General features: G+C 55.2%; 1 long non-coding RNA gene across 1 annotated transcript; it reads right to left on the bottom strand.

Annotated features, from left to right (window-relative positions):
- Window positions 1–590: 590 nt before the first annotated feature.
- Window positions 591–24,097, bottom strand: LOC140612583 (uncharacterized). Its single transcript, XR_012013738.1, has 4 exons — window positions 23,963–24,097; window positions 9,343–9,432; window positions 8,868–9,102; window positions 591–803 (listed from the first exon to the last, which is right to left on the bottom strand). It is a non-coding gene; the product is annotated as an uncharacterized lncRNA (long non-coding RNA).
- Window positions 24,098–24,400: the final 303 nt, after the last annotated feature.

The following is a 24,400-nucleotide window of genomic DNA, read 5'->3' as shown; positions in this document are numbered from 1 at the left end:
GAGCTAAAGCATGTAAAGCCCTTAGAATAGCGCCTGGCACGCCACGAGTGTAAGCCACATAGCCAGCTGGTAGCACCAGTAGGTCTCTGTCCCCAGAGCTGTTTAGGCCACCAGGGCAGCCACCAGCCACCCACTTGGAACTGAGCACTTAGAATGTGGCAGGCACGAACTGAGATGTGCTGGATTTCCAAGACCTCTTTCCAAATAATACCAATATCCCGAACACCAAGAAAGAGTGTAAAATCTCGCTAAGAATGCTCTCCATTGATTTCATGTTGAAATGAGGGCATTTTGGATATATTAAGTTAAATGAAATGTATTATTAAAATAAATTCTTTTAGGGACACCGTCGGGGCTCAGTGTTGAGCATCTGCCTTGGGCTCAGGTCGTGATCCCAGAATCCTGGGATCGAGTCCCTCATCGGGCTCCCCGCAGGGATCCTGCTTCTCCCTCTGCCTGTGTTTCTGCCTCTGTGTGTCTCTCATGAATAAGTAAATAAAATCTTAATAAAATAAAATAAATTCTTTTATTAGTTTTGTTCTTCCTTTTTTTTTTTTTTTTTGACTGGTTGCAGGAAAACTCGACATCACACCAGCGGCTCCCGTTTGTGGTCACCTGGGCTTCTGCTGGACAGCGCTGCCCTGGAGCCTGTGACATCCTCTCTTCTCCTCTTAAGCCTTCATTCTCCCATACTCCAGGCACTCTGTTTCTTCCATGAGGAGGTCAGAATCGTGCCTGTCTGTCAAAACTTGCTCCTCTGCAGAGTAGTGATCTGATTTCTGGTGATAACAGGTTGTCAGTCCCTGGAAAAGAGGGTTCCTGTCAGCAGTGCCTTCACCCAAAGGGGAAGAAATGAGACCTGGTGCTGGGGGCTGCTGCTCAGTGGGGATGGGCTGGGGACAGGATGTGACTTTCTGCTGTCTCCTCTGGCACCTCTGAGAGATCCCAGGAAGGCAACTGAGGCATGCTGAGGCCTTTGACAGAGACAGCGTCCCTAGTCATGCCTGACAGGTGGGGAGATAGGGGTCTGTATGGAGAGTGAGGGTGGTGTGGCTCAGACCCCACACCTCCTCGAGGACTGCCAGGGCCCCCACTGTATGAGGCAGGCTCGTGCTGCTCGGCGGGCCTCTCCTAGGGCTCCCACCCACATCTTACCCACCTTCAGGACAGCCTGGGGAGGCCCCACCCCTGAGACAAGAAGCCTGAGATGCAGCAGGCTGGTGGCTCTTGGTCAGGCCCCGCACAGGGCTAAGCCATACCCCCCATTTCTCTCCCTTGGAGTCCCTCCTCCTCAGCCCGACCATATGGGAAGCAGGAGCTCTCTTGACTGAGCAAAGCCCAAGGTGAGGGTGCAGGGTGAGGGTGGGGCTGGGCTGCCACCCCACATCCCCTCCAGCACACTGTCCAGCTGCCACGTGTCCCATGTCCACTCTCATCACCCCTCTCTATAGACAGCTGTTGGGTGACGCTCAAGCATTCAGATCCCAGCACTAGCCCTGCTGGCTCTGTGAGTGTGGGCAAGTGACTCGACCTGTCTGAGCCTGAATTTCCTCATCTGTAAAATGGAGGAAACAGTAGTGCTTGCTCACCTTACAAGGCTCCCGTGAGGATAAGTTAACACATGCTGAATCGTGCGAGCACAGAGGCTCAGGACATATTAGCTATTGCTTCTCTCGGTGTTGTTATCATGGCTTATCTAGGACAATCTTCCTGGGCCTCGTCCAGGCAACAAAATCCTACAGCTCTTGTCCTGTATGTTACCTCCTGCCACATCAGGACCCAGGCAGGGCTGCTGGGTCCTCTGCTCGGGACCACACAGGGCTGCAACCGGAGTGTCTGCTGGGCCATGGTCTCATCTGGAGCTCGACCGGGGAAGACTCTGCTCCCAGACTCACTCAGGTTGTTGGCAGGATTCATTTTCCTTGCTGTTGCTGGACTGATGTCCTGACCTCCTGTGGCCATCAGCTGGAGGCTGCCCACATCCCCCGCCAGGCGAGCTTCCCCCAACCATCAGGGGAGTCTCTAGAGCGAGTCTGACAGCTGGCCAGAGTCTCACATCACATAACAGTCAAGGACGTGACGTCCCATCAACCTTGCCATCTTTTGTTAGTCAGGAATGGGTCATGGGTCCCGCCCACGCTCAGGGTGCATCCACCAGAAGGCCAGAGCATGGAGGCCACCGTGGAGTCTGCTGGCCACACCTCCTTCTACCTTTGTGATTCCCCCCACCCCACACCAGTGCCACTCCAACCCCATCGCTCACCCAAGGGAAATTCTCATGCCCCCAGCACACACACAGGTGCAGTGTTAGCCCACTCATGTGCTGCTGATCTTGGGGTTCTCCTTCCCTCTCTGACCCCTCCCCTCCATGCAGAATGAAGGTATGGGCCAATGAGTGGGCTATTTCCTGCAGACACTGCACACACCTGTTGGACACCTACTGTGAGCCAGATAGGGGGCTAGAGTGGAGGACAGAGGTCCAGTACAAATGTAGAAACCCTGTATAAAGAGCTGGCAGAGAGGCTGCTGCCCCAGGTGAGGTGGGTGGCTGGCCCTGAGCCCTCTGTTCTTGCTACCCCCAGCTCATGGCCCCCTGGGCTTGGCTGGCACACAAACCCCTCCCAGACCCCAAAGTGGCCTCAATGATGCCTGAGGTCCTCACCCCTCCCCAACCCTGACATCTGTGAACAAAGGCTTCTGGGGGACAGCAGGTTAGCAAACAGGGGCTTGGGGAGACCACAGGACTCATCCCCATTCTGCCACCAACCTGCCCTTTCTCTCTCTGTGCCCCGGATCCCCCTATCTGTGCAGGACAGGAGGTCTGGACCCCATCTTCTCTGAGGTCCTTACTGACCCAACATTCATGGATTGGATGAAACATTAAAACAAAGAGCCATGAATGGAAGTTGGAGCTTCCCAGGCTGCAGCTGGGCCCTGGGCCAGAGGACACCCGCTGGACTCTGTGGGCAAACAGATGGGGACAGTCAAATAGGCCACTTGGCATGAGCAGGCCAGAAGTGGCTGGGCTGGCTGGCATCAGGCAGGATGGCCCCATGGTCAACCTGGGCAGTGGGGAGCCGTCTGCAGGATGGGGTGTTCTGGGGCCTGGGCCTCCACCCCAAGAGGCCTCCTCCACCCCTCCCCTCCTTGGGAATAAGACTGTCACCATGAGGAGACCCATGACCCTGAGTGATTCCCCCCCGAGGGCTGCGAGGTGCTGGCAGCTCATGAAAGTGGGTGGGAAGGTACAGATCTGTGGAGGCAGTAGGCCACCCACAACGCAGCACCCTCACAGGGCTCCCTTCACCCCCATCCTCAGCCTGGCCTCCTCAGACCTGGTAGGCCAGGGGCAGGAGACAGAGCACAGGTGGAGGCGAGGACTGCCTCGGTGCAGGCTGACCACCTGGTTCAAGCCCCAGGGGCACCTTCTCCAGCGACCCTCAAATTCCCCATCTCTAAACTGGGGGCATGGCAATATCTTGCTGCTGGGACAACGTAGGAGTACACAAGGTAGAGAGAGGCAAGAAGCTCCCACTGAAAGGCAACCAAAATGAATTGAAGACAAGAAAAGAGAAAATAAATGATCTGGTCTGTTCTGTTCCTTTAAGAACTGTAACCTGGGGAAGCCTGGGTGGCTCAGCAGTTGAGCATCTGCCTTCAACTCAGGCATGATCCTGGGATCCTGGGATCCCGGGATCCTGGGATATAGTCCCACATTGGGCTCCCTGCAGGGAGCCTGCTTTGTCTTCTGCCTATGTCTCTGCCTTTTTCACTGTGTCTCTCATGAATAAACAAATAAATCCTTAAAAACACACACACACACACACACCTCCAACCTGCCGTGGCCCTCAGGAGGGATGCCTGGTGGGGACTCATGGTCCTGCGGAAGGAGACCTGCCCTGAGCCGGTGGAGGGGACCCGCAGTCACCTACCTGACCTCCGCCTCCGGAGGCATTGCCCCCTCACCGGGGCTTGCGCGTCCTCGGAATCCCATGTATTTCCTACTGGGAAGTTTCCCTTATCTTTAAATCCTACTCTGGGGGGATGAAAGTCACAAATTTGGCCTCCGTGACTCATGAGCCATCAGCAGGCAAATGCTGTCGGGGCTTGAATGAGGGCAGCCAGAGGTTTCCAAAGATCGGGGTGGGTTTCTTTAAGCCTCTAAAAAGTTCTCATTTCATAACCAGCTGACATGCACATAAAAGAGCGGCACTTTTCCCAAGGAAGCATCTCACACACCTAGGGCGAGGCTAATCGCCCCACCAACGCCTCCGATCACCACGTTGGGCTGCTGCCCACAGCCCCGCTGGCAAGGGAAGGTCCCCAACCCCTCCCAGTGACCACGGTGTTTGTTTCTCCAGGTTCCTACCAACAAACCGTGGGCTGCTAGCTCTCTTAGCCATTGCAAGGACAAAGGATGTGCCGAGTGGCCCTGGGGACTGAAGCAGGCCAGCAGAATTGGGGGTACCAGTTTCCAGAAACCCAGCCCCACTGCCCAAGGTCACTTCCACCACTCACTGCTAGCAGTAGCTGGTGCCTCGCCCCAACCACCAGCCCACCACCTGCCAGGCTGTGCACCTGATATATGAGATCTCCTTGTCTCCCCACGAGGGCCCCTCGGGTAGGTGTTCTTATGCCCGTTTTGCATATGGGATCACTGAGGCTAGAGACAGAGAGGTGAAATGGGCCGCCAAGATGTCACTTCCACAAAGTGGGGGCACAGAGCTGAAGCCAAGTCCGTGTGCCTCCAACATCTATCCCCTGGACTACTCTTCTGCCTCCTTGGCTCAAGTCACCAAGAGATGTTCAGCTGTGGCTGCGTGCACAGCCGTGACAAGAACGGGCAGGGCAAGCATGTCCCAAAGAGAGAACTCACAATGTGGCTGGTTGGACGAACGGGTGAGAAAATGAAGGAGTATGGGGTCTCTGAGGCAAAGCGATGGCTTGCATTTTCCTGCTTTGTTACCCTAGCTGCTCGAAGAGGGGAGAATCTTCCAACTGCTTTGGGATCTGGCTGAGCCTGAGAAAAGGCAAGTGTGCAGGTGGCACATTTTGGGGATCAGGCCCAGAAACAGGGACCAGGAAGAGTAAGAAGAGGCCAGAAGATGAAGCAATTGGTGGTCCATCTCCAACTGGGGACCTCTGAGAAGCCACGGAAAGTGTGCCTCACACCCGTTGGCCAAGGAATGGGGAAGGGGAAGCTTTATCCACTGGCTCCTGTCACTCATGGTCAAGGGTGACCATTGAGGCTTAACGTCTTCACATTTCCCAGTTTGCAGGTGAGTCAGGTGGCTGAGCTGCAAAGACAGCACAACAGAGAAGCCCAGAGCAGAAAGGACCCACGCTGGGGCAGCCACAGGGGAGGTGCTGTCGGGGCCCACCTGCGTGCAGCCGGATGTCACAGAAAGGGCTGTACTAAAAAGGATGGGATGGGATGATGGGAGGCAGGATATGAGAAGGCCCATCTGTGCATCTGTTCATTCCATCAGTATTTACACAACCAGATTTGGAGACCATAAGGATGAGTGTTCCCTGCACTTATTCTTATATCTTCTCTAGGGAAACTCCCCACTTAGCTTTGAAGGTGAGTGGACCCCACACATGTAGATACTCAAAAAACTGGATGGATGGATGGATGGATGGATGGATGGATGGATGGAGAGATGGATGGATAGATAGATGGACAGATGGACAGTGGGCATGTGGGTGGTTGGTTGGATGGATGGATGGATGGATGGATGGAGAGATGGATGGATAGATAGACGGACAGATGGACGGTGGGCATGTGGGTGGTTGGATGGATGGATGGATGGATGGATGGATGGGCATGTGGGTAGGTGGGTAGATGAATGGGTGAATTAATAGATGGATGGGTGGGTGGATGGTGGAGCCCAGATTCCTTCTGCTGCTAATAGCCCACCCACCTCTGCACTGGCAATGGGTCCAACAAACAAGATGGGATCCCGAGCCAGTTCAGAGCTAGAAAACCAGCCAGACACCCTAAGAGAAGCCTTTGTGTCAGATGGACTGGGGAGGCTGTGGGAGGTGGGAGATGGCTCCCAGCCAGGAGACACAAGCTGTCTCCTGATGGCCTGGCAGGAAAGCCTCCCAGCTCTGGAGTACATGGGCCAATGTTTGAATCCTGGCTCCCTTCCTTTTAGGGCTGAATGACCTCGTGCAAGTCACTGAATTCCTCTTGTCTTGACTTTCCTATATGTAAATGAGAGTCAGAGTTCCCACCCTTGGCCATTTCTGCCGCAATAGTGTCATCGTGTAGTAAAACTGGAAGCTCCTTCTTTGGATAAAGAAACCCCCAAGTGGAGAAAGTTCTCCAAGTTCCTAGCCAGGGCTGAAACTTCTCATCATAGTGGTGGATTAGGCAACAGAATGAGCAGGGCAGTGGAATTGGGAGCCCCTGCTGTGGCTCTTGATACGATGCGATCTGCTCCAAGACGCACAGGGATTCTATAGGAGGACCCCAAAGCCTAATTAATCCAAGACTTGGCTCACCCTGTATTGTGAAAACACTTCTAGATGTTGACCACCTGTGGATAGAAGGTGTCCACATCACCAAAGGCCACAATCCAGGGGTGTTCTCAGAAAATGGGGTGAACTGTCCACTCCCCAAATGGAATATGCCAAAGGAGTAAGCAGGGGGAATAAGATCCATGCCTCCTGGTAGAGAGGGAGGGAGTGGGGAAGAGAAGGAGGAGTTGGCTGGTTGATTGGTTGGTTGGTCCATTAGCAGTAACTTAGTGAATTACAAGCTTGCAGCCTTTGCACCAACACCTGGGCAATGAAAAATCCCTACCTGAGGTCCCACTTCCAATATCCTGCCTTTAGGTTCATCCTCCCCTGGGCCAGATTGAATCACATCACTGTCTCACTCAAACCTTCAGTGACCCAACTGTGTTCACAAAACAAAATCTAAGTACTTCCTTTAGACATTCAAATCTTCCTAAAATCAAGTCCCCCAAACCCCTCACCTGCCACCCCTATTATAGCCCTACTCCTCAGTCAGACCTCACTCATGCTGCCCCAACCCTGGTGTCCTCCTTTCTATCGCCACGTGTCCAAGTCCTTCTTACAGAACAAACTACATCCATCAAGAGTCATATTTAAGGGAATAGGTCAGGATAGTGGGGACGTGGTAATCACGCCATTCTTACCAGGAAAAAAAAAAAAAAAACAACAAACCAGCAGCATATTGAACTATATACACCGTGCACACTTTGGTCTCGATTTTGTGCTTGTTTTTCAAAAGTATATCCATGTGCAGAAACCGCAAGAAAAAATGAGCCCGTGTTGCAAGTGATTATTATTCCTGGGGTGTGCCAGGCTGGCTTGCCCCATCAGTTCGTGTCTTTACGGGCAGGTGTGTCTTCATTCAGTGAATCCTTACTGCTCCCTGAGCAAATATTCTGGTAGCGGGAAAGTTCATGAGCTCCCAGCTGAGGGCCTCACAGGCACAACCACTGTTCGGAGCCGTGGAACCAAATGGTAGGGTAGTTGGCTCTGGATCCTGTGTCGCTCCAGGGCCTAGAGGAAGTCCTGAGGGCAGAGGCCACAAGCTGGAGCCAGCCCAGTAGTCAAGCTCTGTAGCAGTGGCTCATCTCCAGCCTCTGTGAGCCTCAGTTTCCCCGCCCGTAGAAGAGGCCTTTAGAGTGGCCGTGGAGTTGGAGGAGGTGGAGCCTGCAGCTCCCAGGCCTCAGCCAGCACAGTGCTCTGGACAGCAGTGGCCAGAGGCCAGACCTTCTCCCTCAAAGAGGGAGCCCTGCAGATGGGGGAACTTCCACCAGTTTCCTTCAAAAAGGATTGCCAACGGGCCAAAAGGTTGGCAATGGACACCATATGAGTGTCCCGGGGCTGCTATAACAAGTAGCCACACACTTGGTAGCTTCAAACAATGGAAATTGAGTCTTTGAGTCTGGAGCCAGAAGTCAGAAATAGAGTGTGGGCAGGATGCCACATCCTCCAGAGGCTCCTGGGGAGGGTCCTTCCTGGATCTTCCGACACTGGGGGTGCTCCAGACATCCCTGGGCTGTGGCCACATCACGCCCGTCTCTGCCCTGACTTCGCATGGTCTCTTTGTGTATTTGTCTTCTCCTCTTTCTTTTAAATAGGCCCTCATTGGATTTAGGACCCTCACTAATCCAGGACGGTCTCATCTCAACATCTTTATTTTAATTACATTTGCAAAGACTACTTCCAAGTAAGTTCACAATGTGAGGCACGATCGATATGAACCTGGGGGGACACAACTAACCCAGTACAGAGAGGCAGGCAGGGATGGACCAGTGGTCCACAGGGTGTGTCACGGAGCCAAGGAGGGACCCTCCCCTCCTGCTGGGAGATGAAGCCCCCTTCCGGGCCCACCCGGGCCGCCGTCGTCATCTCCAGCTCCATGGTTCCCCATGGCCCATGGAATGCACATGCGCCTCTCTCACCACGGCCTGTTATTCCCAACATCTCTCCAAGAAAGGAGTCGGACAGACCCGGAGGGAAGAAACACAGGGAAGAACCAGAGAGGTCCAGGGTGGAAATGGCAGGATGGGGCAAGTGCCCGCTATGCACCTTCTGCCTAGTGGGAGTGGTGCTCCGCTGCCAGGCATCGAAGGAAAATCAAGGTGAGCATCACAGCGTTGGGGAGCCTTGGGGTCAACCCCTAAGGAAGAACAGGGTTCCTCTGGTGGGCCTGGTGGGCAAAGGTCACTCCAGGTGCCAAGCCACCTGGGCAACGTGCTGGGGGCTGGCACACTGGATGCAGTGTGTGTGTCAGGGAAAGGGTGGGAGACGAGAGTGGGGACAGCAGCCAGGTACAGGGTAGAGGGTTTGGGCCTGATGCTGGAAGATTCTGAGTTGCTTACGCCATCCGTTGGCCGGCCACTGCTTGGCGGGTGGATGTGAATGGCACAGGGAGACCCGTCAGGAGGCAACACTGCATGAGCCAGGCCATGTTGCTGCCAGCACTGTCCAGTATCCATCAGGGAGGCGGGGAGAGATCGTCCTCATTGGGGGACCAGAGTCGTCTGCAGCCGGAGTGGGGGTCCTTGAGCCGCTGGGCAGAAGGTGGGCACATGGATCATCTCCTGGAGACAGGTCCTGGCTCAGAGACACGGATCCCAGTCACACGCGGAGCACAGCCACGACAAATATTTCACCGGGAGACCCTCCAGGAGGGGGAGAAATGCCCAAAGCTCCCTTTGTCTTAAAACATTAATGTCCAATTTTAAATTGGGTCGGGGGACGGGGGAGGGGAAGAGGGAAGGCGGGGGTGGGGAGCCATCACTGGGCATCATTCATAAGCCACACACTGGGCCCTTCATCGGGCCCAAAACTCACCCTTGTAGCTACGCAAAGATTTATTGAAGCCCCAGCGTGGGCTCATTTATTTTCCTCCAAACCGATTTGAAAAGACCGTTTGCATCTGCCCTGGAGGAAAAAAAACAAAACAAAACAAAACAAAATGTGCTTATTTGGCAAACTTTGTTTGAAAAATCTGCTTGTCCCCAAAGAAGTGACTGCGTGTTTCATCGGGGCCCGGGGCTGTGCGTGTTAGGGAGGGGATGGTTGTGATTCGGCCTTTCCCTATCATCTGCTGGCCAGAGAAAGCACCCAGAGAACATAAACTCAGACATCCTTTCTTGCACATTAGGACCCACAAAGGCTATTACACTGGGGCCTTTTGCTCCAAAATCAAGCTCTCCTTGAGGCTTTATGTAGCTCCTGGAGGGGCAGCTGTGTCCAGACAGCTGTGAAATGTAAAGAAAAGTAGAAAGCTGAGTAGGAGGGAAAAAAAGGCAATAAGAATTTCAAACATCAGCTGACTTTGAGAAAGAGGTAATAATTCTATTTACTCTCCCTAGGAAAGAGAAATGTCATCCATGAGTAAAGTCTGATCATCTTCATAACCATAATATACAAAGAGCTTTTATAAATCAATAAGAAAGAAAAACACAATAATGGAAAAATGGGCTCAAGATACAATTGAGTAATTCATAAAAGGAAAATATGGTCCATAAATACAGGTAAGAAAACACTGAATTTTACCAAAAATCAGAGAGATGGAACTTACAGCAGAGACAACTACAGTACCATTTTGCTACGACCAAACTAGCAAAGATGCAGAAGAGGCTGGTGAGATCTGGAGAGCAGAGGCACAGCGGTGGCACCTAATGCCTCTCCAGCCCAGACCCAGGCATGCTCTCTGATCCAACTCACTTCTAGGAATTCAAAGACAGGCACAGAGGGTTGGCTCCAAGGGCCCAGGCACTAAGCCTTATCTAAAGTGCCCACAGATCGAGAACGGCTGCTCCCATGGTCGCCAGCCTCAGCACAGGCCTCAGGAAGTCGTGGCTGTGTGCCTGTCTGGGAGGGAGTGTGCGCTGCTGGTGTTGCGGCTGCAAAGATGCGTCCTGGAAGCAGTGGGTGGGAGCCACAGGGAGCAAACCAGCTGGAGGTCAGGAAGCAAGCCCAGGCAGTGAGGACCTGCCTGCAGAAGCAATAAGCCTACTCGCTGGGGGCAAATGAACAGAAAGGGGCCGGGGTTTCCCTCAAGCACTGCAACTGCTCCTCCACACAGCCTCCCCCAGAGCGGACTCCTTCCCAGACACTGCAGCAGCCCCACCCAGCCAACCCCAGAGTTGCCCCATGCCTGGAGCAATGAACTCAGAGAGTGCACCGAGAACATCCCACAGGGAACACGCTGGTGGACAGATGGGTAAACTGAGGGCAGCAGTTCAAAGAAGGGGCTTGCCCCCTGACCCTCCCTCAACAGAGGAGGTCAAGGAGCAAATGGGCTCAGGTCATGGGGTGGAAGTCAGACCCAAAGCCCAGGCCACCAGCACCAGCCCTGGGTGCTAGTGCTGGTGTATGCAGAAGGCACTCAATACCTACTTGTCAAATGAATAAGAGTGTTGGGTGCATCTTCCCTTCCCCACCATAAAGGGATGGTGGTTTACATGCCTCTGAATCCCCAGCCAGCACCTCGCACAGGGCCTGTGAACAGGAGGCGCCCACGCTGTGCCCTGCCCACTGAGTCCCTGTGAAGGGAGCCACGTCCAGCCAGAGCCTCCGACGTACAGTGGGGCCCACAGGGACTTACTTCTGCAGCATCTCAGTGCTTGGCTGTGCAGGAGGGACCTCTCCCTCCCGCAGCTCCACCCGGGGTCCAGCTGGGACACTGCCCGCCTGGACACGCATCCAGGGAAGAGGACTCTGCCATCAACAGATGAATAAGTTAACTGCGGTCCATCCTTGCAAGAGATATTACCCAGGATGGCGAGTCTTGCACAGCCCGCATCACCCGGAACCCAAGGACACTATGCAGCCTGAAAGATGCCAGCCTCCAAGGATAAACCCTATGACTCTGTCTTGAGGGTCACCAGATTCCCTAGAGACAGGGAGCATCTCAGGGGCTCCCAGAGCCAGGGACGGCCCTTGCTTTGTGGGTTCAGAGTTTTTGCTGGGGGTGGTGAAAAAGGTTTGGTATAGATGCCGATGATGGTCACACAGGTTTTGACGGCCCTGGGCTTACACTTACAACTAAAGTGAGAAACATTAGGTCATGTTGGATTTAGCCACAGTGTAAAAGCAAATAAACAGAAACAGCGTGGACTCAAACGGGCCTCCTTCTGCCAGGTGTGAGCTGGGCGGCCGTGCACGACTTTCCCCACATCCCCGTGTCCTGTGCTTAGTGTGAGCACGACCGCGGCGCTGACGTCCCCTGAACAGGTACATGCTGAGCGTCTCATCTGATGGCTCCAGGGGACCTCCTGCAGCCCAGATGCCCTGGGTCTAGGCGCCGGGGGCCGAGGCGCAGTCCTGACCACACCCCCTCAACCCGTGGCTCTGTGTCTCTGGGCCTCAGTCTCTTTGTCCATCACACGGGACACCTAGCGTCTGTCCCCACAACTCCTAGGGGAGTCGGGAGGTACCGGACACACTGCTGCCTTTGATCGAAAAGCTCCAAGACCAGGCCCAGCACCTCCCTTGGGGGTGCAGCCCCCCGATTCCACGACAACTCAAGGCAGGGACCTTGCCCAGCAGGTTGTGACCTCACATTTGTGGGCTGAGCTTCTGCTTCTTCCCTCAGACCAGCAGCTCCTTAAGAACAGGTAGCATGTCTGACTCACCTCCGTTTTCCCAGTCCCTGGCATACAGTAGGTACTTAATAAATGCTGGTTGCACAACAAATGCCCCTTTTGGCCGAACTGTTCCACCCCTGACCCAAAAACGCCGTGAAGTTTAGGCGGAAGCCCAGCGTTGCAGAGAAGCACGTCCCTTCCCTCCACTGGGTGAGCCGAGAAGGGGCACAAAGGGAATGGTTCGCGTGCCCCCGGCGCCCGCAAAGGGCCAGAAGGGAACGGCACCCTCTTTGGGCTGCGTTTCCAGATGCTAACGTGGTTGGTGGTCACCGGGCCTCCTTCCCCTTCTCCTCGGCACAGAGAAAGGACCCTTTCAAAGAGAGCGATGCAGAAAAGGAGAAGGGAGGAGAGAAGGAAGGAAGGAAGGAGAGAGGGAGAGAGTTCAGGAAACCAGAATGAGCTAAAAGGCCCTCCCATGAACATGTGTTTCCCTGTATTATTAAAACACTTTGTCTTTACAACTCAGAAAATTAAAAACCTCTACCAGAGCCAGGCCGTCCACATCAGTATTCATGACATCTGTCTTTCCCTATAAAACGCTCTGAATGAAAGCTCCCCAGCAGAAACCGACTCTCTCCTCCCGGCGGCTCCCTCTTCCCCCCTTCAAAACAGATTGGGAGACAGATGATTGCATTGTTTCGTCGCATTTCCATCTGAAAACTCCCCTCCGTGTTGGCCACTGGGCGCCCCTATTAAGGTCCGGGCACCACGGGGCCACGTGGGGTGGCAGGGCCTCTGTCTCCCGCTCCCTGGGGCCTTTCCATCGGAAGAGGAAAAAGAACCAGGCAGACAAAGGTGCGGGACATAAATTAAGCTCCAGCTTTTTAAGTTCAAACTGAATTTTCTTTATTTTTCCACAGCTGTCAGAGGAACCGGGTAGAAATCCAGTAATGCATGTTTAATGTATTAAAAAAAAGGAGGGAAAAAAAAAAACCCACCAAACCGTCCACCGCGAACGTTCCGTCCGCCGACTTGCATTGGGGACATTATTTCGGGCCAGTGAACTCTGAGCAAGTCAAGTGTGGAGACGTGGACTGGGGCCAGGGACCCCCCACCCGTGGCTGTCATATCTACTGAAAGCCGCTTGTCATAGGCCGCCAGGGGCGGGAGCGGAGCAGGAGGACTGCCGCCAAGGCGCCCGCTCCTCCAAGGCCTGCTTGTGGGCCCCGGCCAGCTTGGACAGACTGGAAGGCGTGCGGACCCGCCACCCGGCCTCGGCCACTCGGCGATCTGGCCGCCCTTTCCAGGCCTTTCCTTGGCCCGCGGGGAGGCCAGCCCCACTGGAAGCTGGGGGTCATGGAGCTGCATCACGGGCCCGGCGACCAGAGCCGAAGGTTGCTGGGGGAGGTCACATCGGGGCTCCCGGCTGAGCAGGAGGAAACTGCGCCAGGAGCGGCAGGGATCTTTGTCACTGGGCCACACGGCACCCAGGCTCGGGGTGGCGTCCTTCTGCGTGGCGGGGAGTGGCACCCCAGCCAGCCCGTCCTCACCAAGCACTCCGTCCACCAGGCCTAAATTGGGTGTCTTCCTCCGGGGGAGGGGGGAGCCGACCCGCGCCACCGCTTCCCCAAGGACATCACTGTGCATCACGGCACCCCCAGGCTGCCACTGCCACCTCAGGACCCTCTCCCACCCACTCAAGGTAACTTCCCCGAGCAGACAGGCCCAGCATCCCCAGCAACACGGTCACACCATTCCACAGAGAAGAGTTGACACGGGTCCCGAGCCAGCACCGGGCACAGGCAGGAAAGCTTTCCCAGCACGAGCTCGCCCTGTGCAAACTGAGCTCTGGGGCGCCTACGGGGCCAAATGCAGAGCTGGGGCTGGGCACATCCAAGTTCCTGACCGGCTCCTCTGCGGGGCGGTGTCGCCCAGCACCACGCTCCCACCAGAGATCCTCTCAGGGCCATCCACTGCCCAGCCAGCCCAAGCCAAGGGCAGAGGTCCTAGACGCCCCTCTGCTCCAGCTCCGTCCCTGGCTATGTGCAGCAAGGCTCCTGCGTCACTGTCTGCAAAACAGCTGAATGCCCTGTGCTGCCCACCCTGTGGGGCACCGAAGTCTCTGGAAAATCATCAAGTGTTCCCAGGTGCCGTCCATCCCTGAAGCTGACCCCAGAGCACCCAAGAGCAAAGGCCTGCATCCCGCCCCACCCCCAGGCCCAGTGTCCATATCCACATTCTGGGTGCAGCTCCCTCCCCCACTCCCAGACCCCCTGACAAGCCCCTTCTCTCTGGGCCTCCGTGTCTGTGCACAGGGACCCTTTCTAACAGAATCTCCAGCTTTAAAATTCCATTTTCCAGTATCCAAACCTACCAGGACTCCAAAGAGGCTGCTTGTTGCTGACTAGGGTCATGCTCATGGGTTTGGGGGGCCACCTAGTTCTGCTCTAACTTATTCTGTGAGTAAGCCCCATCGTGCCCCAGGTCCTTGGGTTGGTCTCCCTCAAAAGGCCTAGAGATCTCAGCAAGGGGCTTGGACCCACAGCCCAAAACAGCACAGGGCATCTCAAAGCCAAACATCAGAGGTACATGAGGGAGAGCCATGCTCAGTGCCCTCCAGGGGAGCTGCCACGTGAATGAGGCCACATTCACAATTCCTTGTCACAGGTGCTGACCGTGGGGCCTCCTCCACGCAGACCACCCAGCTGTAGGGACCCTGGCGGTATACAGTTGCAGGGCTGAGTCACATACTGGGATCATGGAGCCAGCCAGATGAGGAAGGCGTGGCCTTTGGGTTAGCTGACAGGGGAGGACATGACTGTGAATTCTGATGGATCTCACTGGGGGTTTGAGGATTTTGCCTAAGTAACGTGCCTTCTAGAGGCTTCTACAAAGTCCCAGGATGGTGCCTTTCTCCAGAAGGCTCCTGTACAGATCACGCGACTGAATGTATCCGTCACAGTCAAGACACAGAATCGTCACCACTAGGACCTGCCTGATTCTTCTCCTTCCAGTCACACCCACCTGCACCCACCATCCATCCTCCCTGGGACACCATTCTGCTTTCCATTTCTATAATTTTGTCTTCCAGAAAGTTCCATAAATGGAATCCTATAGTGTAGAAGCCTTTGAGATGGGTTTTACTCACTCAGCCTACCACCTCTGAGATGTGTCATGGGCCAATCAGTGTCCCCTCCAGGGTTCACACGATGGAGTCCTAACCCCCAGTACATCGTCATCTGGCTGTGTTTGGAGAGAGGGTCTTTAAGGAGGTGACTGGTTTACAACAGGCTGTCCAGTGGGCCCTTGCCCAGTCCGACTTGTATCATTGAAAGTAAAGGGAATTTGGACACACACGGAGCCCCCAGGACACACATGCAGAGACCATTAGGACGAGGTGCGGGCCGGCCACCAGCAGGCCAGAGAGACCCTCAGAGGACATCTACCCTGCTGATGTCTGGCCTCCAGGGCTGGGAGAAGATGAATTCCCATTGTCTAGCTGCCCTCTGTGGTATTTTGTGCTGGCAGCTTGAGCAGGTTAATACGAGATCCACCCAGGTGGTGTGCACAAATCATTCATTCCTTCATGTTGCTGAGCCGTGTTTTGTGATCTGCGCGGGCCACATTTTATGTACCCACTCACTTACTCTGGGGCATTTTGGTTGTTTCCAGTTTGGAGCTATTACAAATAAATCTGCAAATCCTCGTAGGGGCAAAAATCCCCAGGAGTGTGCTTGGTGCAGAGTCTGTGTGCCCACACATGGATGTGTGTGCACATGCCTGTGTGTATGCATGTACACACATACACGTGTGCATGCACACATGCACGTGCACACATATAGGCATGCACATGCACACATGCATGCATGCATACATATAAGCACATGCACACACGTGCAAGCAAGCACACACATGCATGCACACATACAAGCACATACTCATGCACACACGCAGGCAAGTCTTTCAGCAGAGAAAGAACCCTCCAGGCTTGCCCTCAGCCCCCTAAGCTGACATTTCTCCAGAAATCTCCTCCTGTGCCCCAGTTCAAGAAAGAACGTGGTGTCGAAGTCGGGCATTTCCTAGGACGGGTCTGGTCATAAAATCTGACGTGCAAAGTCCTGGTGGTGGTTGAGGCCAATCCACGTGACTTGTTCTCCTGAATGGCATTTTCAGAGGCCAAGTGCAGGGCTGGGCTGGGCTGTCAGACCTGAACGGGGCCAGCAAAATCAGCTCCGTGGGTCCTCCCCAGAGAACAACAAGAGGGCCTCCAGCCCCCAGCCTCTCCCGCCGCCGAGCTGGAAGACCCCCGTGGAAGGCCCCTGTGCCCGGAGACAAAAGCAGCACCTGGCAGGCCACGCTCTCCCCAGGGAGCCCCTGGCCCGTGCCGGAGGCCGGGCGCCCGGCATGAGGCCCTCATTGTTTGCCTTCCTCCCTCTCCGGGGCTCCTCCACGGAGTGACAGGGCAGCCCCAGAGGTCACCTCCAGGGCGCTCGCAGGGGGCTCCTGGGCATCTGGCTCAGGCCCTGGGCAGCAGGAGAGGGGCTGGCCCAGGCCTATTGTTTGGGGCTGAGCAGCCCACCCGACGGGAGAGGGGCCCATTGTCCCGAGGCAATCTGCCACACTCCTGCCTCCCTAATATTCTCCAAGAAAAGGGGAACTGCCCCAGCACAGCCGGGAAGCCTCGGTGAGAGGGGCAGACCGGCACCCCTGCTTCCCGGCACATGGCAGTTCTGGGTCCCTCCACACCGTGTCCCTTTTTAAAACTTGAAAATGAAAATCCACATCTCCTAAGCCCTTCACAGGTCCTGTTGACAGTGTTCCGACTTCTGAGCGGGAACTTGCTAAAGCTAAATATGCTTGAACAGAGACACCGTGGAGACTTGCCCACGTGTCCACACAGGACCTCACATGGCATCCTGTTCAGACAACTTCCTGCCTCTCCCAATCATCCATGGGGACGCAGCTGCTGACGACACCTCTTGTTGGGTTGAAAGGTCCTATAATGGGAACAGCAAAGGTTTTTTCCCTATAAGTCTTAAAAATTCCACTGCAGCCAAAAAAAAATTCATTTTTCACAAATGCTGCTACCAAGGAGATTAGCCAATCAAGCATATAATTTAGCCTCCATAATCCTCAAATGATATCAGCCTAGACAGCTGTGGGCCAAGGCTTGAGGCTTTTGGCCACAGACCTAGTCTGGTGTTTCAGAGCCATCCAAAAAGTCTGCCAGCAAGAAAAGCCAACATGGGGTTTTCCTACCCGCCTCCCAGGTGGGCCTCTGTGGCCTGCATCATCATAGACTAGAGAAAAGAAGCCCCAGGACAAAGGCCAGGGATGCCTAGATGGCTTTATTCCTCCAAATCCGACTCAAATGGATCTTAATTAAACACAGCAAGTGGAGATACAAAAGTTGGCTGATTGAACACAGGACTTTGTTGACGCAAGGGTTGTAGGAGAAATCTGTGCTCCTTGAACCTTAAGGAATAAAAGGCAACTCTTCACCTGCAAATTTACATCGTGATTACAGGGAAAGGTCTTGGAGGGACCACACTGCCACATCCTGACCGTGAAGTTCCCTCAGTGGGGTTTTCGGGAACAGGGCCTAGCCCCTCCCCTTCTCCCCAGGATCCAGCATTCTCCCCAGGATCCAGATCCATGCCATTCTTAGTGCCCCATTGTTACCTGCAAGAGGGGATGGAGAAGTTGAGGAAAGGAGAAATGTGGGAATGGAGAGATGCAGAGATGCAAGGTTGGAGGTATAGAAGGATGGAGAGATGGAAGGATGCAGGGATGGAGGGATGGAGGGATGAAGGATGGAGGTATAAGGGATAGAGGGATGGAGGGATGGAGGGATGGAAGGATTAGGGATGGAGGAATGAGGGATAGAGGGATGCAGGGATGAGGGATGGAGGGATGAGGGATGGACAGTTGAGGGAGGAAAGGGAAGAAGGCTGGAGGGATGGATGGCACCATGCAGAGCTCACACATTGCTCATTTGTGCCCCCTCCTTTGAGGAACATCCAAAGAGAAGCCTGGCGCATCTGAAGCTCTGGGAAGGGCCCGCAGCAGCCGGCTGGCCATGGTGGTGACCCTTGTCCCGATGGCCTGGTCCTCCCCAGATCCTCTAGTAGCAAGAACTCCCGAACAATCACACCGCCCTGGCGCCCTCACCCACCCCATCCAGCAGACTCCGCCGGCAGCCTGCCCCACAGGTGCCCCCTCTCTTCCTTGCCAGAGAAGCCCCAATCTGTCCAGGTGTTGGCTGCTCAGCATCCCACGGGCCTCTCCCCAGCTGAAGAGCCCATCAGCCTCAACCTGCCTGGCATGAGACATGGCATGTGACATGGCCCTGCCCAACGGGACGCAGGGAAGGCTTTTGGGCCTGGGGTGTGCTCCCAGAGGAAAGCACCACGGGGAGGTGCCCCTTCCCCACTTCGGACATTGTCATGTAGGGACGTGCTGCCAGCCAGAGCCACCACCATCCTGCAACTAGGGGAGGCAACCAGATCTCAACATCGCGGAGCTCTCAGGTTAGCCAGCCCTGGAGCCATCTTCCTGCAGATTCGCGTTGAATTCCCCTTGGTCAGGTCTCTGGTACCTGCAGCCACGACCTCTCTACACGACATTTCTCCCATCACCCCACAGAGACAGCAGCACCACACCCACGCTCACGCAGACGCGAAGATTGGGAGAAGCTCTCCATCTGCGCGCACTCAGCTGCTCCAGGATCCCCACTGGGGAGTCCAGCTCGGTCTTCCCTGAAACCACCCAACTGACAAAGGTACAAATAATATCCCTGTAAATGGCTGGATTAGAAAGACATAATGCAAAGTGAAAGAAGCCAGACTCAGGAGACTGCGTATTGTGTGCTTTTTTTTTGACATGACATCCTGGGAAAGGCAAAATTACAGAGACAGGAAACAGATCAGAGAGAGCAGGGACTGGGGTGGGAGGGACCTCTCGGGGGCTTTACTCTATATTTCGGTAATGTGGTGGCTATAGCCCTATGTACGTTAGTCAAAAATATGCTGAACTGTATCTTAGAAAGAAGGAATTCTATAGGCAGATTGCACCATGACTGCAATGACTTTACAGCAAAAGTGGGGAAAGTGCCTCCCTTTGCCTGGTTGGGGGTCCTGGAGGCAGGACTAGCACAGTTCTATAAAGAGCCAGGCCCTCTCCCCATTTGTGAAGGATGAACCCTGAGGTCTGAAAACTGTTTTTGGCCAGTGAATCTGTTCCTTGAAATCAACCGTTAGCAGAAACCCAAAGGCACTCCTGGGAAATCTTGGGGTCTCCCGGAACTGGCATGCTAGCCGTGGGCTGAAAGACATCCCCACCCCTCCAGCCGATGCTGCTGGTCGCAGAGGCTGTATCTCTGGAAGAAGTGGACCTGGGGGCCCACGCTGTGGAGACCCCCCAATGGACAGGGACCACAACTCGAGAAGGCTATGCACTGCCGGGCCAGGAGCATGACCGAAAGAGAGCCTGGGCCCATCAGCAGCTTTCCAGAGAGGTGGCCAAGCACACAAGTTTCCGGGACTCAGACGCCACTCCTCCTGGCCTGGCTGGGTGCCCCTGGACAGGTCACTCTGCTACTCTGTGCCTAGGTCGCCCGCATATGAAATGGCAGTGGCACCTATTTCATGTGGTTTTTGTGACTGTAAATGAGATAAGGAACATAACAAAACCAGCACACATTTCAAGCTCCCTGAGCGTCCGGGCAGCAGCTGTAATTGTTGGCGGCACCCCACGGCTAGCGCCAAGGCTGCCCACGGGGTGAGCAAGGGGCTGCATGGGCACTCCCCCCGCTCCCACCGCCAGAGCAGCTTCATCTGGTTTCTATCGGGGGTCTGCGTGTGATTGGGCGTGAAGGGGAGCTCTGATGCTCAATGAAGTTTGAAAGCCTCAGTCCCCAAGGCCTTCCCGCCGACGGCCTGGGACTCTGACCGCCACTTGCCTTAGGCCTGGAAACAGGCCTAACGCTCTCCAGGCGTGCGGAATCAAAGCCCCTCTGTCGAGCACACATTTTCCAAGCGCTTGGAGGGCCTGGGAGGTCCTGGGAGGTGGCGAGGACGGGAGGTTATAATTGGCCCTCCCCTGGGCCAGCACCACTAAAAGAGGGTTCAATTTCCCAACCCGGGGAGGGCATGTGTTTAATTAAGATCCATAAAAACGTAACCGGCAAAGCGAGAGAGCTATTTCATCTTTCATAGTCAATACGGACGTGTGTCTTACCTGGAAAAAGTGGTTTATGTAGAAAGAATTTCCCAAATGGGTTCCATATGCCTGACTTTCCCCCCAAGCGGGGCCTTCCACGGGGGTTGGGGCAGGGGGCTGGGACGCGAGCCCCCCTAGACACTCAGCCTCAGAGCACACCCTCCACCGGCTGCCGCTGTTTAAACAGAAGACGTCATGGCGAATGATATACGGTAGATTCTAGAGATTGTTTCATCCAGGGGAAATTGCTCCTGGAGCCAGCTCCGTCTCAGGTAAGCCACAGGGAACTGCCGCGAAGTGAACTGTTCAACCCTCCCGAGGGCCCTGACCCAGAGAGGGCCCCTCGTGCCGACCGTTTACTGCCAATTACTCCACGGTGGATCAAGGCCGTGAGCACAGGCCCAAGACGCTTGGGATCCCAGTGATGGAAGGGGCCAAAGGAATGTCTGACTGCATCCTATACACACTCTGCACCGATGGGAGCACCAGGTCCCGGAGAGGGGACTCAACCAGTGTGAGACCACAAATTTAGTAAGCCACAAAGGATGTCGTGGATTCACGTTCCCAACTGAAATTCAAGACTCAGTCAGGAGTGATAGAGGAGAAAGTGGGAGAGAGCTGTCCTAAACACGTATCTCTCCAAATGTCACCTCCTCCAAGGGGCCTCCTGGGGTATCTTGCACATCACATGGCACTCTAGCTCTTCCCTGTGTGGCATGATTTTTTATAGTTAGCCATTTGCTTATTCACTGGCTTCATCCTCACCAGGGCTAATTCCTAGGACAGCAGGGATCATGTTTATCTTGCTCACTGCAGTATGTCTGTGCCTAAAACAAAGTTTAGCATATAACAAGTGCTCAGTGCATCACCATTATCACCATCACCATCATCACCACCATCATCACCATCACCATCATCACCACCACTACCATCAATACCATCATCATCATCACCATCACCACCATCATCATCACCATCACCACCATCTCCATCATCATCACCACGACCACCATAATAGTACCAGTAACAGTTAACCTACATTGAGTGTCAGCCAGAAACTTGCATGTGCTCTACATGGGTTAACCCATTGCACCCCCAGCCCTATGAAATAGGACTGTTACTGTCCCGTTTCACAGGTGAGGATATACTGAGGCACAGGGCTTTAGAAGCTTGCCCAGAGTCAGACAAGTCACAAAGAACAGAGCTGGATGGCCTTGAACTGACAGAGAAGGCCCCTGGGTTTATGGAGCAGCCTCTGGTGATGTGAGGGCAGCCGTATGCCCTCGTGCTTCATTTTGTCTTGCAGAAACTGACAAAAGAACTCTAGTGGTGCCTATTCTACAGAGGAAGAAAATGGCGCAAGTGGAGGTCTGGTTGATTCCCCACAGTCATCAAGTTGCATGACTTCCATTGGCCCCGCCACCCCCAGTGATGAGATCTGGGACCCCGTGGTTTCAACAGACAGTAGTCAGCTGACCACCTGGGGCTCAGAGCCCGAACCCACTGCCCAGCTGCCCCAGGCCACCCTTCTACACCCCAGGCCTTCCCTCATCCTCAATCTGTCCCACGCACACACGGCCCTGACTCTGCATTCCATGGTCTATCCCCAGCCCTGATGGACCCTGACTTCTCTCTGCAGGAAGGGCCCTTGCCCACTGGACACATAAACCTGTGGGGCCTCTGAGAGTGAGCCTCCCCATGAACCATCATTCCCCCATTTGCTTCTATCCCACCGCGTACAGCCGATGCCCACCTTCTGCAACTCAGGAGCCACCCAGCGGGAACTCTGGATGATGTCCTGAAGGAGGCTGTGGCTTCAGAATTTGGGGGAGCGGATCTCAGTTAACATCTGGAGACCCGTCCTAAACCGATCTGCGTTCTCTCCCCACCTCTGGGCTGCCTCTGTTTCCACACCTGAACAAAGTGGTCAGGTTCCACCACTGCACAGCACGCACCCACCCCAGGGGGCTGAAGTCTGCCCTGTATGGCTTCGGGTTGGGGTTTTCATTCTCAAATGCTCTCGAGAACCCCTTCAAGTATTTGAAACAGAAGTATATGGTGAAGGTGTGTGGCGCAGTTTTAAAAACAGGTCCATTCTGGGGCCTTTCTTCAGGATTTCCGGGCAGACCGCCAGCTTCTCTTGCCAATTAAACGCCCCATTTGGCCGGCTGGTGGGCCCCTGGGCAGGAGGGGAGATGCCTGCTACTGCCGCTGTCTGGATGTAATTTGGGGGACAGGAGATCTCATAAGGCAGGGGAGGGAGTGCACATGAGATGCGATCATAGCAGAAGCATCCCCCGCAAGATCCCCGGAAAGGAAGAGAAGCCACGTGTCCCAGCCCCAGCACAGGGTCTCCTGGAAGCACGCAGTCCTTGAGGAGCTGGGGCCAGAAACTGGAGGCTGGGGGAAGGGAGGGGAAAGGAGGGTCACGGACAGCATCACAATGGAGGGATCAGAGAGCATGTGGGAGAGAGCTCCCAAGACCTGCCTTGGGGGACATTGGGAGCCCCAGTTCAGGAGTGAGAAGAGTAAGGCCACAACCAGAACGACAACACTGTGCCGAGCTCACCGTACACAGAGCTCTAGATGCTTTATGTGGCTGCACAAAACCTGGAGGGGGAGAGGCCATAACACAGATGGGGAAACAGGTCCAGGGCACCTGAGCCCACTGATCAAGGACACAGGCTAGCAGGAGGGGGGCCGGGTGTGAAGGGGAAGAGGAGGCTCCCAGGCCCTCCATCAGCCCACCAGCCTCCAGCCTGCACCCGCTGAGCAGCCCAGAGGGGTCTGGATGCAGCAAGCTGGCAGAGAAGCATCCCAGACAGGCCGATGAAGAAGGCTAGGGGGGCACATGTGTGTGTACACACATGTGCAAGTGTCTGTGTGCATTTGCACATACATGTACTAGCTGGGAAGAGCCTTTGAAGAAACAAAGTAATAGGATGACAAAGAGCAAAGCCAGGTGCCTGGAAAGGAAGCAGAGGGAAGATGAAAGGCAGGAGCAGCCCCCCACCCCGCCTTCCGGAAGCTTCCGTGGGGCGGGAGGCCTCCTGATGGCTCCCATTTGTGGAGGCCAGGCCACTGGAGCCGCCGCGACGCTGGGGCCGCGTGGCTGAGGGGACACGTCGAGTGGGGGGCCGTGACCCGGAGATGGCTATCTCGGCCCACGATCTGATTACCAGATGGGCCCTCTCCCGCTCCCTAAAAAACAGGAAATCCATCTGAAAGGCAAGACAAATCGCCATCCCTGCCTCCTTCCCATCTGCTGTGATATGTGAACACGGCGGCTGTCAGCAGCGCGCGCTGATTGATTCTGGGTATTTATAGCCGAGGGTCTGTTATCAGCTGTGCTATCAAAGCCTTCGCGGGGCTGGGCCGACCCCACCAGCTATTTCAATGTGCCACCCCTTTGAGACATGTCTAACCCTCTAATTCAAGGTGACAGCAATACTATTTCATGTCAGGCCCAAAGAGACTGCTTCCTGTTTTGCAAAGGACTTGTGCCCGATTTCAAGGCAAATTAAAGATAGCGCGGAAACGGCGCCCCCACCCACGCACAGGCCAAGGGCACTGCCGGCGGGGCTGGTGGCCTGGGACGTCACCTCCGAGGCCACAGCTCAGACTGGAAGCCGTCGGGCAGGCCGGCCCCTCGGTACCTGAGCCAGCGGGACGCCTGGGTAGAGAAACGGGATGCCCGTTCTCCCGTTTGGCCACTGAAGCGCTGTGCGACGTTGGCCAAGTAGCCTGCCCTTTCTGGGTCTCATTTCCTGTGGCTACACGACAAGCCCTCCCGTGCTCCAGCCCGGCCTCCCGAACCCCCAACGGCACTCCAGCCCTGTCTCACGCGCCCCTCGCCCCAGTCGCCCTGAATGCCTCGCTGGCCTCGCAACCGGCCCGCACGTGGCCCCCAGCCAGCCCCCCCGCTCACCGCGCTGCCCCAGCCGCTCTGTGGAGGAATGACCGACGCCAGCCGCGGCCTCTCCACGCACGCCCACGCCCGTTTTACAGATGGGAGGACCGAGGCTCGGCCGTGAAGCGACAAAGCGGTCGTGCCCACAGTCCGATGCAGGTTCTGCCCAGCTGCAGGGCCCCGA

This window comes from Canis lupus, chromosome 21 (assembly GCF_048164855.1).
Source record: "Canis lupus baileyi chromosome 21, mCanLup2.hap1, whole genome shotgun sequence".
NCBI classification, from domain to species: domain Eukaryota; kingdom Metazoa; phylum Chordata; class Mammalia; order Carnivora; family Canidae; genus Canis; species Canis lupus.
The sequence above is the reverse complement of the archived record's forward strand: the minus strand, read 5'-3'. Positions and strand labels throughout refer to the sequence as shown.